This window comes from Equus caballus, chromosome 22 (genome assembly GCF_041296265.1).
Source record: "Equus caballus isolate H_3958 breed thoroughbred chromosome 22, TB-T2T, whole genome shotgun sequence".
Classification (NCBI taxonomy): Eukaryota; Metazoa; Chordata; class Mammalia; order Perissodactyla; family Equidae; genus Equus; species Equus caballus.
The window spans coordinates 50132963-50145492 of record NC_091705.1 but is presented as its reverse complement, the minus strand read 5'-3'; positions in this window follow the sequence as shown (position 1 = coordinate 50145492).

Here is a 12530-nt window from a genome sequence, read left to right as displayed (position 1 = left end):
TGGGGCAAATGGTTACTTTTTCCTGGACTCAGGTTCCCCAGCGGTGAAAGGATGTCTCCAGCTCCCCCTTCAGGCTAGAGGTGCACACTTCCTGAGCACTTGCCGGGAGTCAGGCCCTGGGCTCGACAGAGATCTCATTTAAACCACACAACCATGCAAGCTCTTTCTGATATGAACTCATTGTTCAGATGGAGAAACTGAGCCCCAGAACAGATAAGTGATTTGCCCAAGGTTGAAAAGGCAGTAAGTAGTGGAGCTAAGGATTGAACCAGCTTCTGCAATGTCCTCCTCAGAGTAGAAGGAGGGTGTGTGGAGCTGGGCATCCGTGTGGTGGGGGGGGGCATGTCTTCCGATCAGGAAACCCAGTACCAGTCTGAAGTCAGAACCATAGCGAGTTCATTCCAAACATATGCCAGTAAAGAGAAATCGGGAAGTGGTGAGCACCGGTCACTGGCGCCCTGTCTGGGCCCTGCAGCATGGTCAGCCAGGTGCAGGGGGTCCAGCCGTCTGCCGGTAGTGGTGGCAGAGCCCGAAGAAACAACTGGGGCTAGTGAGGGCTGTGAGGGCTGTGTGTGTGTATGTGAGTAAGTGGACATGTCTGTGAGCGTGTTTGGGTTTGCACACGTGTGCAGCGTGCAAATGTGTGCATTGCTGTGTGTGCTTGCGTGTAGGTGCACATGTGTGTGCATATGCAGGTGTGCATCTAAGTATGTGCTGTGCATGAGCACACATGGATGCATGTGCTCATGCATATGTGTATTTCTGTGCATTTGGTGTCTGCCTGTGCATGTGAGTGCATGGATATTGCATGTATGGGTCCGTGCCTGAAGGCTTGTTAGGCTCAGGTTGGTTGTACTGGGTCCCCCATCTGCACAGAGACAACAGATGTGGTTTAGAAGTATGTCCCAGGGTAGGTGCTACCCAGAGCTTCCCAGAGAGGCAGATCTTGCACTGTCTGCTTTGCACAGCTGCAGAGGCTTGTGGCTCAGAGAGGCCGAGAGACCACCCCAGCTGGTGGCAGCAGCACAAGGATGCACAAGGATCCAGAGGCTCTGGGGTCAGCCTCGCTGGAATGTCACCTGGCCTGACATGCAGGCACACCCCAGCAGCAGCTTGCTCGAGTTCCTGCGCACGGCTGTGCCTGCCTCACCCTCACTCCAAGCGCTGCTGAGGGACTATGTCTCTGAAACCTGGCTCTGGGCATGGGGTGGGGGGTGGCGATGTGAGGCTGCACCCTCCCTGTGCTCCCAGCACCAGCCCCAGGACAGCGTGCCTGCCCCGCCCGGGAACGCAGCGGCTCACTGCCTACATTTAAAGGTTCAGCCAGCCTGCTGGCCTGGCAGGAGCCTCAGGCACCATCACGGCAGGACCAACGGGGCATCTTGAAATGACTTTCTAATTGCATCAACTGGCCAGGGCTCCAGGGCCACCAGGAGAGGTGGAACCTGGCCCTGAATGTCACCATAGCTCTCAGGACTCTCAGCTCATCTTGAAAACTGCTCCCGTGTTGGGCTCAGCTCAGGGGCCACTGGCTGACCTCAGCTCATGGTCCAGAGGTATTTCCTACAGATGTTCAGGGAGCGTCTGGGTTGTGCAGGCCCTTGCTGGCCTCCAGGGAGCAGTTAAACCCACCTTAGGTCGACAGGCCTCAGGTTCTGCGAGCAGCTGTTCATCCTCCCTGTCTCCTGAGAACTGTTTCAAGGAAAATACAGCCGGCAGACGAGTGAGGAAGGCCCTCTGTCAGAATCGTTCGCCCCACCAATACAGATTGAACCTACTGTTTGCTGGGCGCTGGTGCGGGGGGACCAGAGGGACACGGGGGCCTGTGCCCCGTACCTACAGGCACTGGGGCGTCAGTGACAACCGGAGCTGTGATGAAGGAAGTGCTGGGTAGTGGGGCAATACCACGTGGCCTGGCGTGGTCTGGCGATCCAGACGCTTCGTGTCAGACGTTTGAGCCAGATCCGAGGGAAGAACTGTGCCCCTCCTGGGTGCCAGGCCTTGTGACGGGAGGCCCGAGAAATAAGGGACATGCACTCCTTGCTTCCCATCACCCACCTTCTGTCACTTGTTCCCGGTAGCGTGTGAGCATCACAGCAAAGCACAGAGCGTGGAGCCCAGGCCCTTTGCTCTTCTTGATGTAGAATCGAGGGAGATGGGGCAGGAGCCCCTGCTGGTCAGTGCTGCCCCGTGCCAGGTTCTGGAGCACAGTGGGTGCTGCGGTGCCTACCAGATCCCCTCCCCCATGGTGCACCCACCTCAGGTGTGGGCCTGTGGGATGCACAGCTCACAGCCGCCCCTTCTCCAGAGTGGCCCTCCTCCAGGTCCACACCACCCACCAGGACTCAGACAATGACTGACAGGTGGAGGGCAGGGGGCACAGGGGACCTGCCCCTTGTCGGTGGGTGGGGCAGACCACTTCCTGCTCCGGAGTCTCCATCCCCGGGATCAGGCTGAGGCCTGTCTCCAGCAGGGACCACCTCCTTGCTCGGCTTCCCCTGACCCATCCTGCGTCCCACCGGCCCTTCTCCTGAGACCCCTCCCAGTGGGTCATGCACAGGGGTCACGGCTCAGCCCTGCTTCCAGGGAACCGACCTGAGATGGGCCCAGCCATCTGAGCTGGCATTTGGTGGCCATTTGCTGTGACAGGTGCTGGCCCCTCTTAGCGGAGGCAGGGGGGAGGGGCGGGTAGATACAGCAGAGGGCAGTTTCTCCCAAACCATCTCCTTCATCACTCTGGCCCTCAGTCACCAGCTTCAATCTGGTCACTCTGAACCACAGCCAGAAAGGGCCCAAACCATCCTGGGTCACTCCTGGGTGCAAGAGCTGGTGTCACACAAGCCATTAGTCTGTGCAGGCCCCGGCTGCTTCTCTGTGATTCTCCCTTCCAGCCCTGGGAGTGGGAACCATTAAGCGGAGAAGGCACAGGCTCAGAGAGGTACAGTGTACCACACAAGGTCACACAGCTGGTGTGTGGTGCTGCGGGGACTAGACCCAGGTTTACGGGACACAGAAGCACGGTGTCCTCCGGCCCCTGGGTTTGCCTTCCTGCATCCATACATAATCCTCTCAAGGTTTCCTACCCAGGAGTTCTTCCTTCCCGCTCAGACCCCCACTCAGCATCGTCAGTCTTCAGAGTAGAGTCCAATTCCCTGAACTTGCATTGCAGGCTCCCCGAGAACTTGGACTGTGGTCTGGTGTCTGCCCTGCCCCTCGTTTTCTTCATGTTCTCGAGTCCTGGTACTCGGGCCCTCGCGCCCCTGCGTGTTCTTCCATGCCCTCCTCCCCCGTCCCCGCCTGTGGGAACCCTGCTGCTCCTTCCTCTGGCGCCCCTCCCTGCAGCCCGCCCTGTTCTGCCCTGTGGTCTGGGAGTTGCTGGAAGGCCAGCCCACATCCTCGACCTCTCCCTGTCACTCAGTGTGCCCCACAGGGTCTCACGCAGAGGTGGCTCTCGGTAAGTTGGTTTGGCCCAACTGCTGCGTCCCACTTGACCGCCAAGATCACAGCAGGTTCAAGCCATGATGGGCGGGACAGGCTGAGGCCTGGGGAGCCCACTAGCCCATGTGAACAGGTAGCCCCAGCAGGGGCCTCACAGGGCTGGAAGGACGCATCCTGCTGCCCGGGGCGCTGTGCAGGGCCCTTCGGGTCCAGCACAGGCCCTCCAGAGGTGGCCCCGCCACACGGATTTTCTCGCATAAACATACACACTGCATCGCTTTCCCTGGCATTCAGCACCTGGCTCTGCAGGCGCCTTTCCCTTGTCCGTCCGCCTTCCTATCGGAACCTCGCTCGTCCTGACTGCGGATACTAATGATAATTCTCTAACTGCCCCCTAGTGGACACTGGCGTTCTACTATCATCGTTATTATCTTTATTGTTTTTATTCTGCCTCACCATCACAGTTGTACTGGACATCTGTCTGCAGTGGTCTCTCTGCATTCACGTGAGTGTTTCTGCAGCGTTGACCTCGAGAAGTGGAAGCCCTGGGCGGATGCTGGTAGAGTCCACTCAGTTGTTCCCCAGACCTTTGTACTAACTGCCCTGACGTGAGCACACCCATTTCTCCCGGCCTGTCCTGGCAGGGTGTCCTCAGGCTGCTTGCCTTTGCTGTGCTGTAAGCACCTGCATCGTCATTGCTGTTTTGGTTTTCACTTCCTTCACGGCGGCGGAGCCGAGCACACGTGAGTGGACGGGACGTCCCTCCGAGGACCCTGCAATTGTTCTCTGCACCTTTTTGTCTTCTATCGAACACCTTCCACCTCCAGGTCCTTCCAGAAACGGCTTTGTCCTGCACCTGGAGAGAAGAGCGTGGGATTGGCTCAGGTCTACCCAGGCTGGGGCTGCCACACTCCTGGCCTCTGACCTGCTGGGTGGTGGGACTCAGTCCCAAGTGGAGAAGGGCCTGGCTGGCCCCAGACCCATCTGAACCCCTGCCACTGCCTCTGAATGATGCACAGGAAGAATTGGGGCCCAAGACAGGAGGAAATGGAAGAGATGTCAAGACACGTGGCCCAGCTGATCTGAGAGGCTGTGCATCGCTCCAGAATTGCAACTGTTCCTGAAGGTCCTGAGACATCACCCATCCTAAAACACTAAGGAACTTGCAGCTGTGCTGAATGACACTTGGTCACATTGTCTAAAGAGTCGTGGCTAAGAATGTGTTGAGACTGGGCCAGCTTCTCAGATTGCAAGCCTGATGGCTCAGATCCTGGGCTATGACAGTAAGGACCCTCACACCCTTGACTCAGCCCCTCCCATGCCTATCTTAGTCAGAATCTTTCCAGATTCTAGTTGCTAGGCACAGCAAATCCTACCCCAAATGGCTTAAACAGCAAAGGGAAGTTATTGACTCATGTGACGGAAAGTCCAGCAGTAAGTTTGCTTTCAGGCAAGACTTGATCCAGCTGCTCAACAATATTGCCGAGAACCAGGTTTCTTTCTGTGTCTTTACGGTTCCATTTTCATCCCAAGGTCCCAAGATGTAGCTCTGAAGTCTGCAAGCTCCCTGGTTTGCATCCAGTGGGAGAAAATGGTTTTGTACCATATTCCAGCCAAAAGCCTGATTCACTCTGATTGGACTAGCGCTGGTCACGTGTCTACTTCTAAGCCAATCACAGGCCAGAAGCTGACCGGTGGCTTCTGGGCCCTGAGCTCCAGCCCTGGAGCCCCACGGGGAGGTGGGTTCCCCAGGACTATGAGGACCCCCAAACAGAAGTCTGAGGTGTTGGGGAGCTAGATGGCAAGACACTGGAGACCAAGCAGGCCACAACCTGCACTGTGCCACCTGCCTCCGCGCTCCCTGGGGACCAGGCGAGCTTTCCCTGTGGCAGAGGCTGAGGTGGGGTTTTCGTGGCTCCCCTCTGTGTCCCTGGGGCCCAGCATGGAGCCAGGCTGCAGACAGCCAGCATGGTATAGACGCTTGCAATGGATGGGCAGGGCTCTGCCTGTCTCTCCTATTCTCTTAAGGCTGGCGGCTGCTGGAAAGGAAGGAGGTACGGGTGCAGGTGGACGGATGGATCGTCCAAGGAGTGGCAACTGGGCCTGGGATCAAGGGAGGAGGGGTGTGTGCAGGGAGGACCAAGGAAGAGAAGTGGATGGGGATGTGTTGGAGTTGGGAGTCCAGCTGTGGACATGTCGAGTTTGGGGCACCCAGGGAGGCCGAGGGGCTGGCATGCAGAGGAGGGACAGGCCAGGAGATCTGTGACGGAGCTGACACACAGGCTGTGCGACACCCTAGGCGGGACAAGGAGCTCTGGGGTTTCAGGTGGACACAGGAGCTGGTGCCTATGGGGAGCCTAAGAAGGGACAGGCACAGGTTAGGAGGAGAACTGGGAACAGCGGGTACCTCACTCGCGCTGACCCCAAGGCCAGCTTGACCAGTGGGGTGGAAATCAGGCCTGGAGAGGACCACAAAACACAGCCCAATTGAGTTTGGGGCTGAGAGCCCTTCTGGTCAGCCAGGAGGCCCAGAGCCTGCAGCCCAGGTGGAGCACGCTATGCTTATCATCCTGTGTTCCTGCCTCCAGGGCACGTGCCGGCTGCGACATCACGTCACACAGGGAGCCTGCGGGGGCAGCCGCTGACTGTGCTGGCTATCCCAAGACCCTCCTCCCGGGCTCCCTGCGCTTCTCCTCCAGCTGCCAGGGAGAGAGGCGCCTCCCGCCCCCTGGCCCCTGAGCCCCAAGCTGGAGTCACACAGACCTGGAGTCACATCCAGCCTCTGCCATTTTTAGCTGCAGGACAGACACTCAACACATCTGAGCTTCAGTTTCTTCACCTGTAAAATGGGAGCATTGAGGGTCCTTCCCTCCAAGGGTTCTTGTAAAATTAATCTAGATGACAGGAGGATGATGGGGGAAGGAAGGCCCCACTGCTACAGCTCCTTGCTCGTGTGACGTCTCAGCGCAGGAGGGCCCCGGGCCTCCCTGTCACTGATCACCCCACACAGAGACACAGAAGCAGAGTCTTCGCGGGGGGTGGGGGGGTGGGGTGCATCGACGTTTCTTCCTCAGGCAAAATAAAACTAATGAAGGTCAGCTGACATTTCCTGTGCTTCCAAACTGGAGGGCACAGTTGGAGGGGTCATTTCTGAGTCCTTCCCAGTGCTCCCTGAACACCAGCTTGACACAACGTTCATGTGCCATCTGGGAATCGTAACCCCACACTGAGGCCTCCATCGAGAGAGACAGAGACAGAGAGACAGAGAGAGAGACGGAGACAGAGACAGACAGAGTCAGAGACAGAGAGTCAGAGAGAGGGACAGAGAGGGACAGAGAGTGGGAGAACCTGCGATGGACCCGCCGAGCCCAGCGCCCAGTCCTGCAGACAAGCTTCCCTTGTCCTCCAGTTTTTCCCGTCTGCTTCAGGAGCCAAGCACTGAGGAAGGAAGGCGCAGCCCCTCCTCCGCTTGGCTTTCCTCTTTGTTCCCTGAATTGCTGAGAGTAGCGATGAGGCCCCAAGAGAGACCTGCGACACTGGTCCGCGGATGGCTGCAGCCCCTCGGCTCCCCTGCAGGGGTTCTGGGAGCTCCGGGCTGGCCTGGCCTGCTGGGCTCTGTGTCCGCATCAGGGCAGCGAGCCATCTCCTCCCACTGTGCACCTCACACTGGGGTCAGGGGCTCTCTAGGGCCTGCAGCGGGGGCTCCTGGGGTTAACGCCTCATCTGTAACCCACCCTGCTGACCGGCACCCTTGTGAGGCACTGGAGTGTCTGTCATTTGTCTGAGAAAAGTAAACGGAATCAGTTTGGTGTCTGTTTCCATCTGTGGCGCCGGCCAGCACTGACCGGTGGTCTCTGCTGTCTGCACTGTGCAGCCTGTGGCACTGAGTTTGCTCCTGGACGGGAACCCCCGGTGGCCCGAGGCCTTCTGTCCAGTCCTTTCAATGTGCACGACCCTAGTGATGGCGGATGGCTGCCTGAAGATGTAACACGGGCCTGGCCCCTCACTCGTCCTGCTCTCCCAGCTGTGTGACCTCGGCCACCGCTTCCCTCCCTGAGGCTCAGCTTCCTCCCCTGGAACGATTGAGGATCACATTGAGGATCGCAGGCTGCGGGAGAGCAACAGACAAAGCAGAGAGCCACTCTCTCTGGGGCGGTGGGGGGGGGGGGGCCGGGGCTAGACTCGGGGTCCATGTTAGCCCAGCTGTTATTAACTGTGGGCATTGTTACCACTCGCAACAGTGACCTGTTACAATGTGACATTGGCACTGGGGCCAGGAACGGTTAGGATGGGGACGTGCAGCGCTGGGGCCACTCTGTGGGGTGGACGATGAACTGGGAAAACCCCAGGCTCTGAGCTTCTCCTGCTCTTTCAGTGCCCAGGGGACCCATGCTCCACATGGGTCCTTGTGGCCCAGAACCCACCCCTGCCCCAGGCCATGGGAGGAGGCCACAGGGCTCTGCCACCACTGGGCCACCGTGCATCTCAGCAAAGCCCCCTCCACTCAAGTTTGAGCCCCTCATATCCGCAGCTCCCCTCTGCCTGAGGCTGAGGGCTGGAGAGCAGGTGGGCTCGGGCTGCGCTGGGATCACCAGACTCGGAGGGTGCCTCTTGGCTTCCTGCCCTCCATCAGCAGAGCCGCGAGCGACCCAGGCTGGGGGCCCTCTTGTTTGAGGTCCGGAGAACAGGCTCAGACAGGAGAATGCTTGGGGAAGATGGGGGTCATGTTCCCCTCCGAATCCTGGTGCCGCAGCCTGGGGCTGGAGGGGAAGGAGGTGGGATGCAGAGCGTAAGACTGGTGCTGGTGCTCAGGCTCCTCTCTGGAGGAGGAGTCAGGGGAGGCGGGATGAGGAGGGGTGGGCCCGCGAGGGGCTTCCCAAATTAACAGACACTTAGCACTTGGGGAGAGATGCCTCATGTCTGCATACAAATCACTGCGATCTTGTCAATCAAGGACCCATGGGAGCCGCGGGAAGTCGGAGCCACAGGAGGAGAGGTGTGCTTCAGCTACGCGGCCGCAGCTCTGAGAGCCAGTGGAGGGGTGCGGGACAAGGCACTCTGAGACGTGGGGAGGGCGACCCCCTGAAGGAAGGACAGAGAGCCCCACTCAAGAATCTGCGGTTGCCAGCAACAGAAGCCCACGCAGCCACCCGAAGCTCGCAGGGAATTTATAGGGAGGACAAAGGGAGCGTGGAGAAGAGGCTAAGGCAACAGACCAGCCGGTTCCCAGGCTCCCACGCCAGAGCTGCTGGCCATTGGGACCACAGGTCATCTCAGGACCGACTGATCTTGTTCAACCCAGTACCACCCCTTGTCTGGACCAGCCCAAAAAGAGCGGGTCTGCGCTGCCAGGCGCAGGGGCACCATCGATGTCATGTTCTCCATGAGGTTATGTGTGCACAGCCCATGTGGCCTCGTGGGAGGCCCGTGAATAGGCCATATGAGGCAAGGTGACTCCCCAAAAGGAAACGGGGTGCTGTTGGAAAGAGGGCCCCAGAATGGGAGTGTGTCTGCTCAGAGAACAGATGGCCAGGGGGAACAGGGACTTTGGACTAGAGAAGCGTAGCAGCGGTGAGGGCGACACGGTGTGTGCTGTGGGGTCAGGAGTGGGGGCTGTGCTAAATGGAGTAGTTGGGTCTGGGTGGGTCCAGAATTCCAAGGGTCCTAGACTTGAAGTGGGCACGACTGAGTCTACTCTGATATGCCAGGGAATGGGAATGGGCCCCGAGAATCCGGGGTGCAGCCCCCCTGGGAGGGCCTGGGCAGCCTGAGACTTGGGGCACAAGCCCCGCCACGCGGGAGGCAGATCCCAGCCGCCGCGGGGTGGGACCGTCCCTCAGGGCGGCTGCTGGGCTGACCCAGGCCAGAAAGGGGCTCCTCTCGGCTCTTTGGCAGGGACCGAAACCGCCAGGGCCGTTTGCTCTCAAAGGAAGGACAGTCAGCGGTGGTGCCGGCAGCTGCCTTTCATCTGGTGGGGATGGAGGGTCAGGCTGTCCTCTTCGGGCAGTTCTGGGGATTGGCCTCTACTTTTCCCGGAGTGTTTGCTGCTTGTTAGAGATCTCTCCCAACTTCACCTGAAAACATCTGTGCACGGGGCCGTGTCTGCTGCTCTTGGTGCGTGAGGACCTGGAGGCGTTTTGACAGTGGAAAGGCTGTGAGCTGACCCCACACGGGCCCCCCGGACGCCGCACCCTGGCCGGCTCGGGGGCTTTCCTGTTGTTTCTGCTGGGGGCGGGGGCCCTGCAGGAGAGCACCCCAGAACCCAAATCCTGCCTCTCCAAGCATAGCAGTTGATGGTGGCCCCCAAAAGATAGGTTCCTAATGCCTGGAACCTGTGAAGCTGGCCTTCTTTGGGAAAAGGGTCTTTGTAGACGTGACCGAGTTAAGGATCTCCTCATGAGATTATCCCGGATGACTCGGTGAGTCCTAAATGCCGTCACATGCCCTTGTAAGAGACACGCAAGGGAGAGACAGACAGAGGAGAAGCCACGTGAAGATGGGGGCAGAGATGGGAGGGACACGGCCACCAGCCAGGGACACCTGGAGCCATGAGAGCCGAAGTCAAGGACGGATCCTCCTTTTGAGGCTCCGGAGGGAGCAGGACCCCGCCAATACCTCCATTCCAGCCCTCTGGCCTCCAGAACTGAGAGAATAAACTTCTGCTGTCTAAGCCACCCAGTCTGTAGTAAATTGTTACAGCTGCCACAGCAAATTAATACATGAGGTTTAAGGAAGAAAAAAGAACGAACACAAAGCCCGGCCTGAAGGGGTTCTGGTGCCCTGCGGCCCGGCCCAGACTCTCAAGCACAACTGCCCCCAGGCAGGATGGCCCCATACGCTCGGGAGCATCCACTTTCACCTCTGGATTCAGGGGCGTTTCCCGTTGTCCCAGCTCTGTCCCGCAGACCCCAGGGCAGGGTTCTGCGCCATCTGCTGTCCCTGTAAGCCCGTGGGCCGTGTGACATTCCCAGCCTCTTTGACGACTGAGGCATCCTTGCCCAGGGGTGAGGCTCCTCTCCGTTCCCCCAGGCCCTGGATGGTCTGTGAGGGGCCTGGAGACAGCCCACCTCTGTTCTCTGGCTGTGACTCACGATGCTGCAGGTTCCTGCTGCCCCAAATCCGGTTCCTGTGAGGGGGAAGAAGCTCTGATTGGTGTCTTGCCATCTGGGAGTTGATGCGAAATGGAGATTGGCAGCATTCAGCTTTCGAGAACCATAATACTCAGCTAGAAGGAATGTGAAATGAGGTGTTATGTAAAATCTCACTGCCTAGAGGAGGCTGGGTCCCAGCACTGCTCTGTGCTTCCCACAGTGTGACTTGGGAGAGTCATAGCCTTGTTATCTGTAAAATGGGTGCTCTACACCCCAGGGGTCCCTCTACCTGGCCACAGCATTGTGCATGTCCCAGGGCAGGTGGGGTGCAGGTGTATGGATGCCATCCATCCTCTGCAAAGCCCCACACATCTGAGGTCAACATCCGAGCTGCTCTGGTTGACCCCTGACCTCTCCACTTCTGGGACAGGTGACACCCAGGATGGCCACCAACTCTGATACTCAGTGCTGTCAGCAAGCGGAGGCTAACTGCTCAAGGCTCACCGGGCATTTGCTTTCAAGAGGAAGAGCAGACAGCCTCCCATGACTTATTTCACTTAGCGTGATATTTCAAGTCCATCCACAGTGTGGCATCCATCAGTGCTTGGTTCCTTTTCATAGCTGCATAATGTTCCATTCTGCAGATATAGCACATTTTAAACAATCTCTTCATCCATTCAGGACACTTGGGTTGTTTTCACTTTGGGCTATTATAAACAATACTGCTATAAACATTTGTGTGCAAGTTTTTGTTTGAGCGTTTTCATTTTTGGGCGTCTATACTGGGAGTAGAATTGCCAGGTCCTATGGTGACTGTATACTCAACCTCTTGAGGATCTGACAGCCCGTTTCCACGGTGGTGGCACCATTTCACACCCCAGCAGCTGCGTGTGAGGGTTCTGGTTTCTCCACGTCTGTGCCAACACCTGCTCCTGTCTGTCTCTCAGATCCCAGCCATCCTAGGGGGTGCGAAGTGGTATCTCACATGGTTTAGATTCACACTTCCCTTTCCAGGTGAGCACTGGGAACTATAGCAGTTTAGTCTGTCTCCTGCGTGGGCCTTGGGCTGTCCATCTTCTGTGTGTAGACAGTGCAGCGACACCATCATCCACGCATCCTGGCATAGGGGGTGAAGGTACCCAGGGGAGACATTCCCAGAGTGGTCAAGGAACCCAAGGGCGTTCACGGTGTCGCCTGGTGACTGGAGCTGCCATCCCACCCCCTTGACCTATGCCACCCAGGAGTCTACACAGCTCTTTCCTTTTGATAAAATTGAGACCACACTGTACAAAACGAGGGGCTGTCCCAGGGGACATTTGTCTATGTCTGGAAACATTTTTGATTGTCATGACTGGTGGGCTGCCACTGGCATTTAGTGGGAAGAGCCCAGGGATGCCTCCACAGGGCACAGGACCCCCCATAGCAGAGAGTCACCGGTCCCACATATCCAGGATGCTGCTGTTGAGACCCCATTGAAGTAGTATTTTGCCTCCTGTTCTTTTCACTGAATAATTTTTCACAACCATCCTCGTAGGAAGTTCCACCATCTTCATTCAGCCCGTTCTGAAGGTCAAGACTTGCAAAGAAGGTCAAGACGTTGGGCAGTGAGCCCAAGCTTCCCACGTGAGGCCTTGTCTCTGTAGAGCCCCACAGCCCCCACCCCAGGCCTGCTGAGTCACCATCAGGAACTGGACCTCACACTCAGGGGCTTAGAGGCCCCCTCTGCTCCCCTAGCCCAGCGCCCCCAAGGCTGTCCTGAGTGGTCTCCAGGGCCCCCTCTATGCCCTACACTGCATGCTCCCTCCCTTGCTCCCATCAGCAAACAGGCTGAGGACCCCCTCACTCGCCAAACCTTTCTTGCTGGCTGGGGTCTGGGAGCTGCGGTCCCCAATAGAGCCTGGGTTAGGGGTCTGGGGTGGCTTCCTCCCAAGTTCACTGAAGACCTTAGGAGAACTTGACCTTGCTCTTCTGCTAAATGGACTGATAACCTTTGCCCTGACC